The following is a 21,168-nucleotide window of genomic DNA, read 5'->3' on the forward strand; positions in this document are numbered from 1 at the left end:
TTACAGAGAGCATAAATTATATTTTAAATATGAAATATATAGGTATTAGTCAATGTATAGAGTTATCAACGTCGTTAGTCATTACGCTATGTAATGTGCATCTCCTTTTGCACGGTGAAAAGTATTATTTATCTTTTCCTCCAGCCAAACTAAATTTTTAGTCATTACTTATAACTGCCCGTGATATACATATACGTAGTACGAATATAAACTCTCGGTATTATTTTTACTTCGGTAAGTTCGTTGCTTTAGATTAGTATACGCACTTTTTCTTTCTTTCCGTTTCTCGTCTTCCTCGTTTAACGATGTCTCGTTATTATATCTACTAGGTGATACTTTGACGTACAAATTCCATAGATTTCTTGTTGACGGAACCGCGGAGAAAAGTAATGATTTCTACAAATTCTAAGAAAATATTTTTTACGGGTGAAAATGTATTTAACCAAACTGTCAGGTATAATATTCCGACTTTACCCCATGAACGTATGATTTTTATTCAAAACTTCAGAGTATTATTGTTAATATTCACTTGTCCGGCAGCTTAGACTGTGGTAGGAATCATTAGATCGATGCAAAACTGCAAACTTAGAATATGGTATTAGACAGCATTCTGACGGATCGCTCGCGTGACAGATATCTTCAGTTTGACTACTTCCTATTTCGTTTCATCGAATGCATATCGCCAAAATTTAAAATGTAAGAAAATGCTCATCAGAGTCTGTCCCGAACTTTACACTCAGATTATTTTCAGAACTTAATCACAATTCTTTTACCATGTTTGTAAGTTGGTAATATTTATATCGGAAATTCTTTTTTTGTTATTAAAAATTCTGAGATAATCTGTAAATTTATTTTCATATTACAGTACCGCGAATTATCAAATTTTTACCAGTAGATTGCGGTACCAATTAACAGAGTTTAATTTTCTGCTAAAACAATGACCTAGATTCACAGCATTGGTTTTTTATCCACGTCGAACAGACTATTGATATACTGATACAAGTTCGGTAATCATCTGATTGGACAACACGGCACAGACGTCTGATTAAACATTTACGATATGATTTGTTTGCAAATTGTGATAAATAAGTGATTAGCTGTCTCATGCTTCGGAGAGGATCCCCGTGAAGGAAGCTTTAGAAATTCTACTGATTGTTTAAATCGGTAGTTCATACAAGCACGTCGATTACTTTAGACTGTCATTTACAGTGAATTCGGTCTGACCTGCAGAAGGTTAAAAAATTGACTAAAAGCCAAGAGGTGAAAAGGAAGCGAATGAAAAATATCAATCTGTAAAAACCATCTTCAAACAGCGGTTGATATAATTCTTGGTTAATTTTTCATCTTACCAAAGAATTGACAAGGTTGTACGTGCGTTCGCCCCTGAATTCGTATTTCAGGGTGATTGGCGATCCCCTCAAGTTGCATATAGAGTTAAATAGTAACACGTAATAATTAAGCAATAACTATCGTATACCTACGCAAATTTGTCCAATATATTCCATAAAGCGGTATACCATGTGCACCGGGGGCCATAAATATTTATACTATAATCATATATTTATATTTTATATATCTGTGTATTTTACCTTATTGTTAGATATGTAAGAATGCAGGGTATAAGAAAGTATGCAGATTAGAAAATCCAACGAAGTGATGGCATGCGACTAGGCAAGCAATATATTGCACATTCAATTCGAGTCAATTTTATAGTGATATTAGCTCAGTATAGTGACTCTATATAATATTATACGCAAATTTTCTTGTAAGTAGGACTATACGAAAGTTGCTCCGTCTTTGGTAATCCGTTACACATAAACATATATTTACGAGTGCTTTGATATCGAAAGAGGTGTGCAAATAATGATATCGGTGATACGAATGAAAGTCTTACACGCATTCTACAGAATACAAGATATTTTTTTTAAATATTAGTAAGAGAGTATCTCTTGTATAAGAATCTCTTCCGCACACGCAAAAAAGTCTGCCAAAATATTTCATCCAAAGGATTGAGCAAGATGGAGATGAATTACTGATTTCTACGAATTATTATTATTATCATCATTATTATTATTATAACTCGTTATTGATTTGCTAGTATTATGCCAATGTCTTACAATTTATGAAGGACTAATGAGAGTTAGTTGTATAATTTAAGCAAAGAATAATTGTAGTTTAGAAATCCTTGTTCGTGTCATATTGCCAAATTGATGCGTGACTTTTACCTCTGCAAGCACAAGTATTTTACAATTTTATCTTGCTCATTCAACATTTACATTAAATCACCTTACACACCTAAAGCTTGTTATTCTTACGTTATCGGACAAGAATTTTTCACTTGTATTAAAGTAGAAATTAATCGATTTTTTATAAATTGTATATTTATCAGAATACTCCCGATAGTAAGATGTTAATTATGAAAACCGGATAGACGATTTAATGTGTAAATGACAAGCTTGTTGAACATGGAAACTCACACTGTATGTCGTAGAACGATTAAAAAAAAACAAACACTGTTAAACTTGAAAAAACTGTATACATAATGTCATCATCATTTATTGAAACACTCTTTAATTCTAAGATACATAAGCTAACCTAGATAAGCAATATACGTAAAGTATATAAAATAAAAAATAAAAATTAACAACTGCTTAGGGAATCACAAAATGGACATCGTCTATATTTCTGTTATCTTCAGCCTAGTCAGCGAAGATCATTTTGGGGTTCAAGGCACCACGGTCCTCGACCCTTACAAATGAGCATTTCACCACGAGAACATAATTAGTAAAACTATCATATACATGATATATTTATACACGATTTAAAGAATGCACAAGATTCAGTCGTTCCATAGAATGCCGCCGACCATTTACCAAGTATAATGATTGTGATTATAATATATAACTATATAAGTAGACACGACGGTGCTAACAACCTTCGTAGGCTCCTCCAGAATGTAATATCAATTGTTAATCAAAAATTCCCCTGTATCATCAATATAATAGTCTACCAAGTTTAGTACTAAACACTGTTATTGTTAATCTCACGCTGTATCTGATGATGAAAAACAAAACGTACCATGATTAAGTACAAAGTTCCATCAGTCTGAATAACTTTCTCTTTTGTTTACGACCGAGGAAATTTTTCATGAATTTGAAGCATTTATGGACGTATCGTTTGGTAAAGAAAAGTTTATAAATAAAACCATTCAAAACGATACCCTCTTCACCGTGCGAACAAAAAGACAAACTACTCTATGCGCGAGAAATGAAAGGATCGAGAAAAGTACGAAAATTGAACGGTAAATTATAGGTATATTTATGTAATGCTACTTCGGTAAATATAATTGCAATTGTCTTACGAAATTGTCATCGTGGCAAAATTCAGCTCAGTAAGAACATCGAGTACGAAATATTCACCGCGTGCGATTGATTATATTGTACAGAGTTCCGTTCGTAAGGGGGACTGTGTGCCTTTGTCAAAATTATTACATAAACTAAAATGTATACCGTATAATATGTATAACGTATAATCTATGCGGCTAAACGTAACATAAAACTTATGATACACGAGTAATTACTATTTTCTTCTTTTTTTTTTCTTTTAATCATTACATTACAATGATGGTTATTCATTTCATGATTATCGTGAGTCTGGATTACAGTGTCATTTAAACGAAATTATGAATCAGGAATCATTTGACGGTACACTTATTTACACAAAAATTATTCAATTACATTTTACTTATACACGAATTCTAGACTTTATTTTATTTCTTGCCTCCATGTTCAACAACATTCTTTGTTGAAGATGTTATTTTCAATATTTCCATAACATGTATTTTTCGTTTTTTTATCGGTTTTTTTTCTTTTTTTTTTGTATTCATCTCGGTATCTGAATTTTCTGATTCACGTTGAGAGACTCATAATATTAAACAAGATATGAATATATTGTAAAGGCCACTTGAGTTTATCAAACAAGGTCTGTTATCTTAATTGCTTTGAGATAATGATTATTGTATTTCTGCGTCGATAAAACGTTTGTCTACGTGATTAATAATTATACTTTTTCATTATGATTTCATTATTATTCCGCCTATTTCTTTTTTTGATTATTGCGTTCAATCTTCCTAATTCGTACAGTTCAAAGTAGTGGAACAATTGTGAATGAAACAGTATTCATTTCTATAATACTCAAGAGTCAACGGATTATCCTTATAATTTGTTTTATACACATATAATAGGTTCTCTGTTGCGTTTTACTTTTCCAAGCATATATCTAACACATGCGATAACAATGTTATACAAATTTTGCGTGGCCAAGTATACACGAAACACAATCTGATAAGGGATCTATCTTAATCTATAACGTTTTATATTAAACGTGTATCAGTATTTTAAAAATCACAAAATATATGGACAAAGAACCAAATGAGCATTTGGGACCGTCAGTCTGAAGGCAATCTCAAGTAAGTGTAAGTACTTGAGCTATGAAGGCGGACGCAGGTCCCAAAGACAAATTTAAGCCTAAACCAAGATACGTTTATCGGATATCGTGTACGGAGATAGCATAAAGTGGGATATAGCGACGATAATACAAAGTAACGCAGACGGCTTATGCCACAACCAGTTCATGGACATGGAAGGCCATGACCATTACCGTGAATATCGTATGGAGATGAATTTTTTTTGTTTCCACCTTGTGCTTTTGTAGTTTCTATTTTTAATTCACAATGTATCGACAGTCACGATAGTGACTGTCCTACGTACCACAAGTATAAGAAATATTATACTAGCTAATACTGCAGTTGGAAGTCGAGAATTTCCCGCCCAGAAAATTAGGCACTATTAGGTATATATCTATACTATGTATGTATATTGTATATCCATCGACTGCATAAGCCATCTGTATTAATCTGCTTTGGATAATAGTAAGATATTCTGATAATGGAATGTGAAATAAAATCGTGTATTCGCTAAAAGCTATAATAAAGTATGACTTAAGTACGACCACAAAAACTAGGTCATTATTATGGCATTCATGTCCTCACCTACGCTTTCATTTTCTTCTCCTTCTCTCCCACATCTCATTCTCTTTGCCTCTCCCCTTTTTCCGTCTCTACTTTTGCTCATAATCATCTCGTTTTTTTATACTATTTTTTTCCCCATACTCGTGCGAGGCGATACCATGGGTGTATATTATTCATTGTTTGAATTTATTTTTACTTGTGGTATTCCACTGACGACGTTGCGAGAGGAGATTCCGCATATGCAACGGCACTTTATCAAAACAATAATCGATATTCCTATCACGTTGCATCCATCGCATGACATTCGGTAATCGAGTTTTGCTAAAATTCACTTCCTTGTTGCGAATCATTTCGTTCAAATAAAGTGAAAATCTTTCAATCAAAGCTAGAGGAAAAAATGTATTTTTCATCCAAAGCTCTATGCCTACAAACGTTGTCTAAATGTGCCGTCTTTGGTCCTCGCGTGCGTCAGGGACAGAATACGAGTGTTTTTTTATGTTTTTAATGTAGGTAAGTCGAGAAGTTTTGTGAGAATGGTTTGCGTCAAGTGCATATAATTAAACGAAGATTCCCCAATCCAATTTCCTCTCCTTTCATCTCTGCGTCTTCCTTGAGCTCTGGCTACGAATTTTGATTTTCGATGAGGTTTGAGTACTGTGTCTTGATCCCTCGTGGTGGCCGCTCTGCGCCTTCATTGGTCCTTCATGGGTCACGAATCTGGAATGCAGAAAGGGCGAATATGAGAATATTAGTATAAGCAGAACCGCCGCGATTCTTCGGTAAGATATTAGACGGCTGACGGAGTGGAGAAACCGACGCCGGGGATCGACCGAGGCTGAGACGGAGGAAGATTACATATGCCGGGTGTATATCGAGCGGAGAAATGATCACGAGCCCTTCAATTTACCGACAACGAACTAGCTGACGCAAAGTAGGTCCCATTAACTTCCCGGGATGAAGAAGAGACGGGATCAACTCGGCAAATTACGGATTATCAATGACCGCCGATCTGTTTCGAGGCGGGGTTCTTAAAAAGAGCACCGTTTTACCATAAAATATTCAGTTTTCAGATGGCAGTAATACCGGCTCACCGTACGTAGCCTCACCCATCCTAACTCCTAACCCGATCACGATTTTTCGCAAATGCGAAAAATGAAACAATAATACCCGGCTTTCGGCATTGCGCCATACCCACATACCCATATACCTCTGTTTGTAACATACGTGGATACAGACTTGTATCGAGTTGATCCGCGCAAGCACCTCAGCTAATAATTTGATGTAATTTAATAAACACATCCCTTCGTTCAGGCAGGAGTCCGTTCGTCGATGGCTGGACGCTGCGGGGTTCGTGGCTGTTATTACGGACAGTTTGATCGTATCTCGGCTCGCGTAATGATAATAGTCACTAGCCGTACTCCGCGATTCCTCGGCCGAGCAGCGTATAAGTAAATGCTCGGTGTACCAGAAATAGAGTCGCCAAGAAATTAGCCCCGACTGCACACCGCACACTGCACAATATGCATACAGCGGGTTCGCGATTTGACTTATATATCCTGGACACGTGGAGTGGCAACATATTACGGCAGGGATGCTGTAAGATAGGCGTGTTCCCGAAGCTGCGTATATTCCGCACCTGGGTATGGATACGTCGGACTCTTGCACTATTTGCGTTATCTGGATGAATTTCCCCGGCGGATGAATCTTTGCATAATGCGTGTCCGGCCCGAGAAGGAATGAAGTGGTTAACCGTCTACCTTATAGCGCACTTGGCGTATGGTGGTGGTGATTAAAAACACGTAAAAATCCCCCACTCAATTGTCTGTAATTACCGGGTTTGGCTTCGGATAAGAAATGCATGACCTGGATGCGGTATCGGAGTCGCGTGACGGAAGACTGTTTATATTCGAGTTGTTTCTATTTCAGGGTGTGTGTGCGTGCGTGTGTGTATGGGTACGAGTCGTGCAGAATAAAACGCGTTTCAAGCTTGAATGGTGATTCGCGTGCTTCTCACGCCTCCTTCCGTGCAATCCACTTCAATTTCAATTTCAAACTTTTCGACTAGCTTATAATGTACCGTGAATTCAGATCAAATACGTATAGAATAAGTGGGAGCTAATATTATATATTTCGAGGAAAACTAATCCGCCTTCGGTCGGCTTGAATCCGGTTTGGACTGCAGCTGTAAAAGGTGAGTTTTTCGTTGTTTATGGAAATTGAGTGATACGGACTTAAAATACTTGCGAGACTGATAAAAGGTTTCTGCCTCGTCCTAAGCAATACGGACTGCGAAAAGTTTTATCGCAGGTAACTAAAACTAAACGGGTAAAAGAGCATATCTTAACAAAGCGATAAAAAAGAAAATCAAACGTAACACATCCCGTATCCGTGATTGTAGGAAAATCACGCGCGTGTAGACAGAGTAATCACAGCGCGTGATTAATTGAAAGAAAGATAGAGAGTAAATTAGAGGATGAGGATAAGAAAAAGCGCGCAAAGTATTAATTAATAATTAAGCTGAAGAGATGGGTGTTTCGCTAATGGACGCGATCAACCTCTTGCTATTGTCAAAACAATAGAAAATCAACGAAACATTAAAATAGAAATTAAAAATCAACACAACTGCACAAGGAAAAAGAGATTTCCGATGGCGGCTACCCGCCAAATACCTTCGGGGTTCGTCATTGATCAGTCTTTTACAGGTTGTACGTAAGTACGTTGTATTATACGAAGCTCTGAGCCTACAGAGCCAGACGTACAATTAAATCGAATTGACTGACGTGGGGGAGGGACGGGGAATTAATTAATTTTCAAGAAGCGACGGAGTATCCTCTGGATTTTAATTAGCGACAAAAAAGGAAACACCCTCGTAACACCAAACCGTCTCATGCTAGGTTATAGGTACCGTTCTTTGTTTACCCGATTCTATTCTTCGTTCACGCACCGCTATTTGTCAATCGGCATTGTCTAATTTAGTCTTCCTGCCGGTAGCCGAAAAAAATCGGCCCAAATTTTATCACCGAAACAGATTGAACACACGTACCTACAAAGTGATGGCCCCTTGTCTTTTCCAACGCATAAAGCTAAATGTCGAATCGACGTTTAGGCGATGCTTACAAAAATGTCAATTTTCTTGAAAAATAATTTTACACTTTCAAACATATAACCGTGATCGATTCGCAATCAGAGGTACTAGAAGTGATAAAAAGCGAACGATATTTACATACATAATCACACACACACACATATATATATATATATATATATATATATATATATATAAATATGACTTTGACCAAAAACCGAGGCTCTTAAACTTTTTCCGGCACCGTGAGCCAAAGTTTTCGTGGTTAGTTACAAGTATGCAGGCGTTGCTGTGGAAGAAGCGCGTCGGAAAATAAATTGGTTGAGAGCAGAGGTGAGAGAAGCCCGAGCGACAAGAACTGCTCGAGGTAGTGGAGTATACGTGTGTGTGGGTGTATGTGTGTATATATATATATATATATGTTCATGGGTCACAAGGTTCAAGGGTCAGGGGTCAAGGGTCAAGGGCATGACGGTCGAGGGTGCAGGCGAGGAGGATCGGCCGGCTTCGAGAACTGCCGAGGAGATATAAAAGGGACCCATTTTTATTTCCCTCAACGCTATAACGGGGGATATAGGTACAATATGGGTATACAATCTAATAACAATTGCGACGGTGATACAAGCGTGGTAACGTAATGATGATGATGATAATAATGATAAAGAAAAAAAAAAAAAAAAAAAAAAAAAAAAACTTAAAAAAAAAACAACAACTACGGCGACAACAATAACGACGATGTTGATGTTGATGGTGATGATAATGATAAGAACAATGACATAATATGGCAATATGGCAATAACAAGAATGGCACAGGAACAGGCACGGATCGATGGGCAGCCGACAGGACGAAAGGACCGACGGATACGAAGGCATGGCACGTGGTGCGGCGCGGAACCGCATTTTGCCGAAATAATAACCCCTTTGCGGATTGCCGTACGTGGTCGGACAATGGCAACGAACTTGCATGGTCATTATCAGCAACGGCAAACTGAGTCCCACGCGGAGAATGAACGGTTGGTTACATATCATATTAAGGAAAAGTGTGTTTGCGTGTATCTTTATACGTAATATGTAGCTATAATAAATTGGAACGCGTGTAAGACGAGGAACGAAAAATTTGTCACGCATGCCGAGATCTTAAGGAGTTTAATCAATGATGAGACGGACGTCGATCTCGCCTCGGCAAAATAGTTTAAAAATTTATATTTCTCTACGTCTTATCCAGGATTCGTTGAAGGATATTGCAACCTAAACCTAAGAAGCACAACAGTTATTATGCAAATGAACACTTTTTACGAGGATAAAAATTATAAGATATTGCGGTTAAAGACGTTAGTGTCTTCGCTAATTTAGAAGCACATTATTTATGGCAATACACTTGGCTGCGCAGCATTTTTTTTTTAACAGTCTACGAGCCAAGCTCAGTTCAAATCTCGACGAGATTATATACGTACATATACATTTACGCTCAGAATACATTGTTACCGGCTTTGAAGATTCGGCTAAACGCTGAATCTAAGTTTATTTTTAAATTCGCATATACTTGTTAATCACATCGAGTTTCTCTATCAGACAGACTTATTATATACATGTATACCACATATATACATTAGACCGAGACAAAAAATGAAAGATTATACTCCGCGCGAGCGTTAATCGCATAAAATAGTTGAAAATGAAGAGTCAGTCGAACTGACAATGAAACTTCGGCGAAGTGAAGCGAACGTTTTTGCGGCTAAGCTGCATGTGTATACCTGGTATACCTGGTATGTGTTACACTCGTCGAGTGTACCGTAGGTGCGGGGAGAGGCTACGTCAATGCATGCATCGCACACAAGAGATAGATACCCGTGGCGGAACAAAGCGACCCACGCTGTGGGTACCGTCATATTCATATCCATATTCACAGGCATGTGAACACGTATGTAGAGGCGTTGCACAGCCGGTTGCAGACACACGTATGAGCCTAAGGGCGACCGAGGCTCGGGACGAGTGCAGCGAGATATCTGTATGTATACATATAAACATATATATATATACATATATATGTATATAATAAGGCCGAGCTCACACCGATTCAGGGAGTTAAGAAGATAAGAAGAAGAAGAAGAAGAAGAAGAAGAAGAAGAAGGTAGGTATAGAAGAAGCTCGATATACATCGTATGTTTTTTGTTCGGCGCAAGGGAATTGGTGGGTGAGCAAAGAGGCCCCTCCACGGATCGGGGGAACAAACAAAGTTTGCATCGAGCGGATAATCATCATCATCATCATCTTGCGGGTTTATCATACGACGAAGGGTGTAATTACTTGCATGTTGCGGGACGTTTTCGTAAGTCATCGCCAGTCGGCGACTATCCTCTTATACGTATAATATATCCCCCCAAGTTACAGATGCTCAGGCATTTGCAGAAGTCCAACCGACGCGGCGTCTCGGAGCGGACCGACGTTGAACACCGTATGTAAACTGCAGGCTACATTTTGTCGGGTGAAACAAGTTTGGAGATAGTCCATACGCGGCACTCTCCGGCTGCCGCTGCTGCACCCTGCCTCTGTGTACTCACTCGTATGTGTGTGTACGTAGGTAGGTACTTGCTCATGCGAGTCCGGGGTTTAGTTAGGCTACAAATCAACGCTCCAATCCGGCCGGCTCGCCCGTTGCCACTGCCCATAAGCTATACATATAGGTTATTCCACTTTTCTACCATTTGCTTTATTACCCTTGTTATCGTCGTCATTATCATCAGGCTCATCGTCGTCACTGCTGCGTTAATTTTTTTTTATAATCATTATTATTACCATTAGTATTATTATTATTACCATCGTCATCACCGTATAACCAGCAAGATCTGGATTTCCAGTTAATTGCCTTCGTGCGGCAAGTCCCCGATCTCTACAATGTTAAAGGTATAAGTATGCGACTTTCAGTGCGAAGAGAAGGTTCACCGCATACCTATATTAGATAATACTTCTCCTACCACATCATCGTATTGACTACTGCAATTTTTTTCCCCCGCATCAGGCTTCAAACCATCGTCAAAAATTACAATATAAAATTTATAATGGAAAACAATGTTACGCTGCCATGTCGATTTCCCGCTTAACTATGTCAAATCTTTCATATATCGTAATATGCGTCCGACTTCATCTAGAATCATGATTAAGTCGTCATGGATCATTCCGAATGGTGAAAAAATGGTTCTGCCCATTTACGAAGGGATCGTCGTTCGACGAAGACGCGTTACTGCAGCCGGATCCACGTACCGCTCGTGAAGCATGGCACGAAGCCCAACGCCGATGGTGTTTTCCGCCGGTTTGTCGTGCCTACGTACAGTGGTTAGGGTATACCGTATACATAAACCTTATACAGTGTGTACCGAGCTCGCATGAAACACAGGCAGGTGCAACAATGGGTTTATTACCGAAACTCCTCGTCGAGCACCGTCGAATCCCGGGGCCCACCGCAAGGTCAACGCCCCCTGAGCGCGGTGCGCGTATATATATCTATATATATATATATATATATATATATATATATATACGTGTGTGTCCAGATGTCCGTCCGGGTCCCTGCTGCCGTGTCCGTTTCTAAGTATCTCCACCGACGTGCATGCATACATACTGTAGATGTACAAGCTGCATATATGCAGGTACATACGCACAGCGATGCGTGTACGTTGCGTAGGGACAACGTACCCTGCCCAGAACGATGGCAAAAACCTTTTCAGCCTCGCGGTTATTCAACAAGTTCATTCGATGCGTCCGCAGAAATGGGTTACGAATCGGTCGGGAAATTGATGGAAAAATTCAATTTGTTTTATTTGAAAATACGTGCTTCAAACTCTTGTCAGGGGAATAATTCTTTCTAACTCACTTTCTAGTTATTCGTTTAGGAACGATTCTTATGGGTTCTTTGTAGCCGCGTGCCCGTATGTAGGTATAATCTAAAGGGAAAATTAATGTTTGACGTATGTCTGTACGAAGGAGCCCCCGCGGCGGTAAATATTGGTTGAAAAAAGATTGACTTAATTCAAATTTCTAGAGAGAAAAAAATCGAACCCAGATACATACACTGTAGGTATGACGTTGTCGCTCGCGTTGACGGTGTGAAGTGAAAACGAATAAATAAAATTAGGAGAAATTAACATTCGATGAAGTTTGTGCAAGAGTTCAACGAGCTTCCCGAATTCTCATATTTCAAGGACAACAAGTTCCTTTACTCCAAGTGATCAAGGAAAGTGGTTACGTAACAAGCGTTAAAATCTAGGAAATAGAAGAAGAACCGAATAAAAATTACATACGAATAAGGAATCCTGCGAACGCGTAACGACGTGTACATATGTTAATGTAAAGTATATGTTTAAGTTGAGGAAACCGTTGTAATATCAATCAAGGTGATCTGTCATATTGACGTTAAAATACAAGTTCATCATTGCGTAACAGTTGAGAGACCGCGTATATACACATATACCCACATCTGTAAGAGGTATAAAATGAATGAAGTTATCATCATCATCACTGTGTTTTGGGTCTAACGAGCCACGGCGAGAGTTTAATTAGCTCTAGGAGAAACGCGTGAGCGAACTCGCAGAGCGAAGAATCGACTAGGATCGAGCCGATAGAAACGCCGATCAATCGGTGTCAAGAAAATCTCTGTGACATCGAAATCGTTCAATCAAGCCCGGCAGTTCATCGTCTAATTACACCTGCCCGCTTTCTAAAGAAAATTGCTTTCGATACGCAATTCATTCAATTAAAACGACCGGCTTCCTCTCGCAGATCGACGGATATCCGCGTCTCTTTTACCTCCTACACACTTGCGCATCTTATAATAATTCTTGGTTACGAGTGAAGCGTTTTCCACCTCGCTATCGAGACTAGAAAACTACCGGAAGTCATCGTCAGCGGTGTTCCGCATGCATCGGCAACCGTTTCAAGTGATTTTGTCAATAGCGGTACAAAGGAGACTTGAGTCGTGAGTCAAAGAATGATCGCTGACACATCGGCATTGGGCAATTGCGTTAGATCGAACTCTCCTAAGCGCAGCGTGTGCCAATCCGCTAAATGACGCGGGACTTTCGACTGCGAAGACAATCGATTATGTACATAAAACGCCTACGAGCTTAGATATTTTTACCGAAAGGAGCATGCGCCGCATTAAACCCGCGTTACACAGACTGTCTCAACTTTATACGGTTACTTCTCCGATTGCACAAGCGGTTTCTCACATTTCACTTATATGCTCGACCCGATTTCGTTTGATTAAGGAGAGCTCTCTGCAGGCTGGTCGCGTTCAATTGCCGCTCGGAGGAAGCCGGTTGTCCGAATGAAACTTCCGGTTTGTTCCGAATGAAAACGCAAAATCGGCAGTCCACTTTTCTTGCGCACTTTCACAATGTAATTATACCTTGGCGAAATCGCGTCGTAATCGATTTTCTCGCTTTGTCGCCTCCGTAGTACCTGCAGTGGATTTTCGGGGACAACGCGGCGCATTTTCATTACAGAAGGAATTCACTACTTTCGATTTGATGATAATTAATTCGAACGAGTCACCCCGTATAACACGTCTGGTGGATAATGCATGCATGCATACATACGGGTCGGTAGATTGATTAATTGCCCCACGAAATCGACAGAGAATATCTATACTGGCACACGGAGGTACAGACTCGTAGGTATAATTGACAAATAAAAAGATGCAACGTAGAAACAATTATTATTGCATTATACACAGGTGTGTTTGAGGGTAGGGAAAAATTCAGTATACAAATTAGCTGCTAGCGAATGATTATACGTTGTTGCAGGATGTAAATCGTACCGCGCACAGTAGCGTCAATGTATCCGTATAATAGATATGATACGAAGAAGCTAGGTGGCGTGTAATTAGTCGAGAGAGAATATCAGAAATCCGTGATAGCTCGAGGTATACCTACTTTAATTTATCCAAGACTCGTTTATCGGTGTGTAATGCAAGTAATGCAAGTTAATGAAAGTGCTAAAAATTTTTCTTCGATTGCTTTGCTAAGTTTTCAGGCAGTGAGTACGTAGGTATGTCAGTGACTTCTGACAGCAACTCGGTAGTAAAAACTGATTACGTCGGATTCAGTTAACGTTGCGTATAACGTATCGTAACAACTCAACAATGATACACGTAACAAGCGACAATTCCTTCACCACCGTGACTCCCGTGGCAGCCCTCTTTACAGACTGCATCTATTGTGTCACCGTGTTCCTAGGCCAGAGACTAGTTGGATGACGGAGTTTAGAGTCCGGAGTCTAGAGCAAACAGCGCACAAAGCGCATTGTTGCAATCAGCCGACCCAGATCACGATTCACATGCAGACGGTGTGCCTGCCGTGTCTGTATGCGTCTGATTGCAAGCTGCCCGGATTATTTAGTACTTACTTACTTGAAGAGAGTTACTGGTTTTAATAAATACCCCTACTCTGCATTTTGTACTTAGGTAAGACGTTTTTAATTTTTTATAGTAAACTTGATCGTCGAACGAGAAGGACTCGTTGACCGATACACAATGGAGTCGTACTGGTTCCTCCATCTCGGACAATGAATCGTGTTTGTTCTTTCTCCTCGCCGCGGATAAAAGGTCGTTAAACCGCCAATATTAATAAGGCATTGTCACTCCAATAGTTCGTTCGTTCGTTCGTTCGTTCGTTCGTTCGCGCGTGTTTCTTTGAAGTATGTATAACGGTTAAAGAGACGGTCGATTCGCCTAGTCAAACAATTTGGATCCCTCTTAACAGCGTCTCGTCTCGATCTCGATTCTATATCGGACGTTCAAAAATGGAAAAGAATTTATAACCGCCAATTCACTTCACGCCCAACTGGTATTAATCCAACTCGGGTTAATTCAATCTGTACGGTTATTTCTTGGGTTAGTTCAAAACGGTTCTAGCAGCCATTTATACTCAATTTCACATTATGTTTCTTTTTCTTTTCTCTATCAGGTATAATCTTGCAAGCTTGCAAATCCGCGCTGCGAATATTTCTCAACAGGCACGTGTGACCCATGCGAACAGGTTTTGTACTAAAATTTTTTCCCGGAAGCAATTAAGTGATCAGTATCATAATTGTATGTATCATAAGAAACATTTTGACCCGGTTGTAGTTATAAGATTGCAAGTTGATCATCGGCCGGACTTAAATCCTCACGGGACACCACTCTCTAAAACCGAAGCCTCTGTCTTGTAAATATATTAAAAATTTTTAATAAAAATTAAGAACGAAAGTCATAACAACTATCAGCCTCAAATTTTGCCACATCTCTCAAAGTTCATCGCTAATGCACATTCATGGGTATGTAGCCATGGCGGAAATTCCACCACGACGACAAGTTGATAGTGAAAAGTTAGTTCCCATGAGTATAGGGGTAATTTTTCTTTGTTAATTAGCAAAATTCCGGTGCCCTAATTTACAATGTCACACGTGGCGAGCCGCTAAGAGTTTTATCGCAGAATGTGCCGCGGCCACTTAGCAGGCACCCTGTGAAATGGCATTAGCAACAATGGATTGTTAAAGAATGTAAAAAACAATGGAGTTTTCTCTCCCAGCTCCAGTTAGTTCACATCTAGCGATTCACTCTACCTCAGACCCTCTGCGTCGGAACCGCAACTAGCCTCGTTTCTCGTTTCACCCACGGCACGCCACAAAGGTCGTTGCTAATTGGGGCCACCTTCACCGAACGCTACTTAACTCCAGTTTGTCCCCTTATTCGTGACCAAGTTCAGGCTGTTTCGTAAGTACTTACCTACCTTTGTCATATTACGTACACGAACAGCACACGTCTGTTACCGCGATGATAATTACAACGTAATCCAAAGGTAAGATTTTAATTAATTATAGACCGCCGTTCAGATACTCGTCAAATTGTTCCACACCGCAGCGGCATTTGATCTTCTTCGTGTATTGAAATTACTTTCAATCTAACATATTATACAAATAGTTTGTCCTGTAGTTGTCAGCCGTAAAGAGCCTATCGTATAATTTGTTCCGTGCTGTCACTTCAAGAATTTTGAATTTAATGTTCACAATGAAATGTTGCACGGGTGAAAATTTATAACGATCACCGTAAATCTCGCTCGAGAATGTAAGGAAAAACATAATTTGCGTTCAGACTTGATATAATAATGTGACAAGAAGATGGTGAAAACAAAAAAAAAAAAAAAAAAAAAAAAAAAACGAAGGATCAAATTGCAGGGGATGCGAGCAGAATGGCGATGAAACGTGCGCCAGAAACACGCGCGCGCTGCACACATGATCTGTAAGGATCGACAGGATGGATCCTGATGTAGAGAAATATAACATAAAGTGCAATGGACGGATTATTTCTAGCAAAATGGTGGTCCCCGTGCTCGCAGCAGTTAGCTTAAGCATTACAGGTGTAAAAAGGTATAAAAATTAACACGTAGCGTAGGAAGCTTGTTCAACGAGCCCAGATTAATGTGAAAAAGCAAGCGCGTTGTTCGCCGAGCATTCCGTAGCGAGGTGTAAAGCAGTCGGCGAGCGTTTTTGTCCATCTCCAAGAAAGCCCGAAGGATCGGGCGTGCTTCGAGTAGAAAAGTTGCTCGCAGCTTGTTCGCGCGAAGCGCAGCTTGGGCTTTTCCCTACCTCGATTCCCCTCATTCGCCTCGATACTCACCCCTCCCAACCCCCCGAAGCCCGTCTTAACTCCGTAAGTAACTTGTCGTTAACGTTCCCCCGATGCTAAGGTACGACAAACCGCATTCGCGCATTAAACTCGCGAGTATGAGAATTACAGCTTCATCAAAGCTCGGCCGAAAGACTTGCGAGAGATAACTCTTCGAAGTCTTCCAAGTTTTATTGTCTGTCCCGTTTTTTTTTCCTTTCCTTTTCTTTTCTTTTTTACAACTTCTCGATGCAGTTTGAAATAACGGTGCCGTTGATGGCGACCGGACGCCTGTTGAGGACAAACTAAGTCCGGTTCGTGGGGGCGATATAAGGGGCCCGCCGTCCACGTCACGGACAATTAATTCCAGCGGTCTAATACCGTGCAATACCTACGCCCACGTTATTTTTCGCAAACTATTCCTCTGGCTCGAAATTGTTCACCCGTACTTGCGAGTCGTTCGGAGTTTTCGCTATGCCCCCCCCCCCCCCCCCCCCCCCCCACACACACACACACACACCAGTTCAACGGCTGCCAATACATCAGTTATACTACGGGCGGTGGTATAAAGAGGTAAAGGAAGGAAGGAAGGAAGGAAAGAAGGCAGACTTCGTGGCAAGACGCGAGGCGTGGCCAGGAGACGACGAGTCCTGCAAGCGAACGTCCCTCCGTAACGAGCAGCTGTCGGCGAAGAACTCCGCGACAATAACGTCTGCACTTTATTCGATCTTGCACACTTTTGCTCGCCTTGCTATACTTCGCGCTGTAACCTGAGCCCGATAAAATCGGGCCCGTTAAAAACCCTTTAAACCCTCTGGGAGGTCTCGTAAGTGGGTGAAATGCGCTGAGTCGATCTCCCGATTTGATCAAACCAAGACGCGAGGCGTTTTCGCTTTATAGCGTTTGGCTCGTCAATTGGTAGCACTTTTGTATATACTCGTTATACGTCTAATCCTAAGTTATGGCCGCAAATGGTACCGAGATACCTTGATCCACGTGAATGCCAATTTTTAAGTAGCCAAGTCTATGACGAGTATGAAAAACCTCTGTCCAAAGCTCGCTCGAGGTCGGTTGCAAGTCGTGAATTGAGTAATTAAAGTGATTAGAAGAGAAATGAATAAACAAGGAATTCAACGAAGGTCGTCACAGACGGTATAGTGCAGGCAACATAAAATGACGCGTCTGCATCACACACGTAACCACACAGTACCTAATTGTAATTTTTTGTAAATCGACTAACGGAACTCTTGATTTTATTACAGGAATTTAATTTTTTTTGCTTACGAATTCGTGCGACCGCTTCGCTTGGTCGTTGTCATCCCTTCGGGTACTCCTGAGAGTTACGTTCTCAGTACCCAGTTGCCAGGATGCCCAGTTTTTTCGTGCTGAAGATTTTCCCGGACAGAATTGGAATTACAAAAGGCAGTGGGTAAGTGGATAAAAATAGGAAATAACCGGCGCCCTTTGCTCCAAGCCCATCGGCCATTACCCACGTTGGCTCTATTACGGTTGTAATGCGGTGCGGATTTGATGGGAACGAACTCGGCTGGCCAAAGGCGTCACGTTGTGTCGGGGCGAAGTTCAAGGTCGCGGATGCGCCGATTGGCAGGTTCGCGTCGTCGGTACCAGGAGGAGAAGAAGGTGTCTTCACACCGGATAGACCTGGTTTATTTGTTCAACGTCCACGTACGATAGCGGAGAACGATCAGAGTACCGTTATGAAAGGATATTACCAGCCCGACGCCTCAGGGCGAGATCCGCCGATTGGAATATCGATTAATATCGATCGACATCGGCAATGTTTCATAATCGCACCTGACCAACCGAAGTGACGAATGACGAGCAAAGCGATGAAAAGGAGCGAATAACGTCATTGACGGAAGGTTCCTCGAGCATCGATTCACGGGATACTGCGGCCTGATTGCGAGGACAAACGTGCAGAGTATCCGCTTATGGTGGATCCATTGAAAATGCATATTGCATGTGATTCTGGGCAGATGAGTATTACGACCTTTCAATATCAAGTGAGGTCCTCTGCGAATCGACAAAGTGAGTCAAAACCATCTTCACACTTTATTTATACCAGCATTGTATATTGACACAGCTAAGATTATTTCCGTAGATTATGGTAGTCGGTCGATAGCTTGAAGGTACAAATCTATTACTATTAGTCGCGTTTCATCAACTCTGTAAAGTATTCCATTTGAATTTCGATACAGTTTTTTTTTTTTTAAAGCAAAAAGTTTGTGAATTGGATTTCTCACACCCCGATGTCGTTTCGTATAAAAAGAGAATGAACCATTTTTTTAAAAAATCTTTTTTCATTTTCTTCGTGTAAGAATAACCTCAAGTTCAATTTTAAAAATGCGTAAACTAATTTTATCGAACTACTGGATCAAAGAATTTCAAACACGTAATACATTTGAAAGTATGATTACTGTGCAAAGTGTGGAATTATAACGCGTCTATTTACCCATGATTAGAATTTCTACCCATCGTTAAATGCCTAATAAAAGATTTCAGATCGTTTGATTACGGAATAGACTAATGATTCGTGAAAAATTGCACAGTGACGATCGAACGGTTAAAATAATAATAAAATAGATAAAACTGTGGTAAACGAATGAGATACTCGATTCGCCACTGAACACGACTCCAGCGACCAGTACACCTGAAAAATCCGCTTCAGTCATTTTTACGAAGTTATTCGGTCGTCGATTTTGCTGACAAACCACGTAACGATTCCAATGACCATCGTGACAATGAGAATCTCGACAAATAATATCCGAGTAACCGTTTACCATTACAGTTTTCATCAAAAATTTTGACTCACAGCATATCGTCCGTTCTCGGTTTTACCCAATCTTGTACGAAAATAATCGCGAGCCTCAACCGTATCCGAAGGCTCTGCATCTTCTATAAATACAACATGCACATCTACCGCTATTGTTATTCTATTTCTGTTCTTGACAATCGTGTCGTGACGTTTGACGAAGACAAGGATGAGAAACCCCTGACCCTGTTGTAGATGGATCGTTCACTCGCCGTCAACGCGGAAACTATCAACCACAAGGCTCGTCGGACGCTGAGAAACGTAGCGCTGATCCAAAGCACTTTTTGCAAGCGTTGTATAGAGTGGTTTTTTCCCGACTCGAACCTGTAACGCTTGCAGCTAGAATCTAGCGCTTCATCCCTCAGAAATTACGTAACCGGTCCGTGGCGAGACAAGTTTTTGAAAAAACGTGCTTGCCCACAAGGTGCGTCGAAGCACGCAAGAAAGAAAACTCGCAGGTCGGTAAATAAATCTTCACCACAGCGCGGCGAGAGAGTAAAGTGTAACGAAAAATAATTAGAAAACGAGCCACTCGAAGATCACCTTCCCCTGGGACGCACTCCGAGCACGATCTCCGTATGTTTGCTCAGTAAATTTGCAGACTTGCAGCTCGCTCGTTTTTCACCTATTATTTACTCTGGCACTTCTGATTTACGATAGACAGAGGCCGGGAGATTTTCTCTGGCAAATTCGACGGGGCGAAACTGCGTTCGAAGCGAGGCAAAAATATCGAAAGAAGCTCAGCGAGCTGCGAGTACAACCAGGGCGTAACCGTTGGTGGGGAAAAATTTTTTTTTACGGATTCAACTCCAGAGAAAAGCGAAGAATAATTCAACTCCGTGAATACACGAGGGAAGAATCGTACACCATCTTCGCGCGGTACGGCTCGTATAATCTCGTATCGCTCGGTGGTTCACAGTGCACAGGCAGTCGGTGACCGTATGAAAGTTCGTTAATGATAAATCGTAGTGGTAGCACGTAGGCGTCACGCTTGACTGACTCGCGATCGACTATAAGGCGGGTGTTGGTCCATCAGGCTACCGATCTCTGCCCACGTAAAGCGTGTGTTATACCTATTTCTACGCACTCTATATATACCTATAATAGACTTTACGCGCCACTCAAACCACATTTGCCAGCGTTCGTTTCATGTTCGCCTAGCGAACCGCGTCGGGAGAGAAAAGTGTTGTTTAATTTTCAAGTTCAAAGAACCGTGTATCTCTCAACATGTCTACTGGAGCAGATTCAAGTTTCATACAATACGTACATAAATACATTGCGCGTACAAACATGCTTACGCAAAACTTGTTCAAACCGGTTTTTAAGAGAATTAAGAGAGAAGATTAAGAAAAAACAAACCGACTAACACACATTCTCCGAGAATCGACGTTCCGCGGACTTTACTGGCTTGTCTGTAACATAAGTGTGTCTTATGTTACAACCGACCCAAAAAATGGGCCAAATTTCTCTGTTCTAGCCTCTAATTAATTGCGCCCATTGTCAGTGGAGAAGTGAGCAAAGAATTTGACCGAGCGACGACGGCGTAAAGTATGTACGTCGAAGATAGAGAACAGGCTCGG

The 21,168-nt window shown here is 40.7% G+C and overlaps 1 protein-coding gene and 2 long non-coding RNA genes across 4 annotated transcripts in view; 2 read left to right on the forward strand and 1 right to left on the reverse strand.

Moving 5' to 3' along the window:
- The first annotated feature begins 3,865 nt into the window (after nt 1–3,865).
- LOC124416466 overlaps nt 3,866–21,168 on the forward strand; it is a 35,489-nt gene continuing 18,186 nt past the window's right edge. The window contains exon 1 of the long non-coding RNA XR_006930769.1: nt 3,866–4,669. This is a non-coding gene — a long non-coding RNA (uncharacterized LOC124416466). The remainder of the gene's footprint in view (nt 4,670–21,168) is intronic.
- On the forward strand, nt 5,196–15,639 carry LOC124416468. The gene is made up of 3 exons (XR_006930771.1): nt 5,196–5,336; nt 11,596–11,599; nt 15,629–15,639. It is a non-coding gene; the product is annotated as an uncharacterized LOC124416468 (long non-coding RNA).
- LOC124416433 overlaps nt 5,695–21,168 on the reverse strand; it is an 81,912-nt gene continuing 66,438 nt past the window's right edge. For both annotated transcript variants that reach the window (XM_046897522.1, XM_046897521.1), the window contains one exon: nt 5,695–5,746. The gene's annotated coding sequence lies outside the window, so the exon portion shown is untranslated. The remainder of the gene's footprint in view (nt 5,747–21,168) is intronic.

This window comes from Diprion similis, chromosome 2, assembly GCF_021155765.1.
Source record: "Diprion similis isolate iyDipSimi1 chromosome 2, iyDipSimi1.1, whole genome shotgun sequence".
Taxonomy (NCBI): domain Eukaryota; kingdom Metazoa; phylum Arthropoda; class Insecta; order Hymenoptera; family Diprionidae; genus Diprion; species Diprion similis.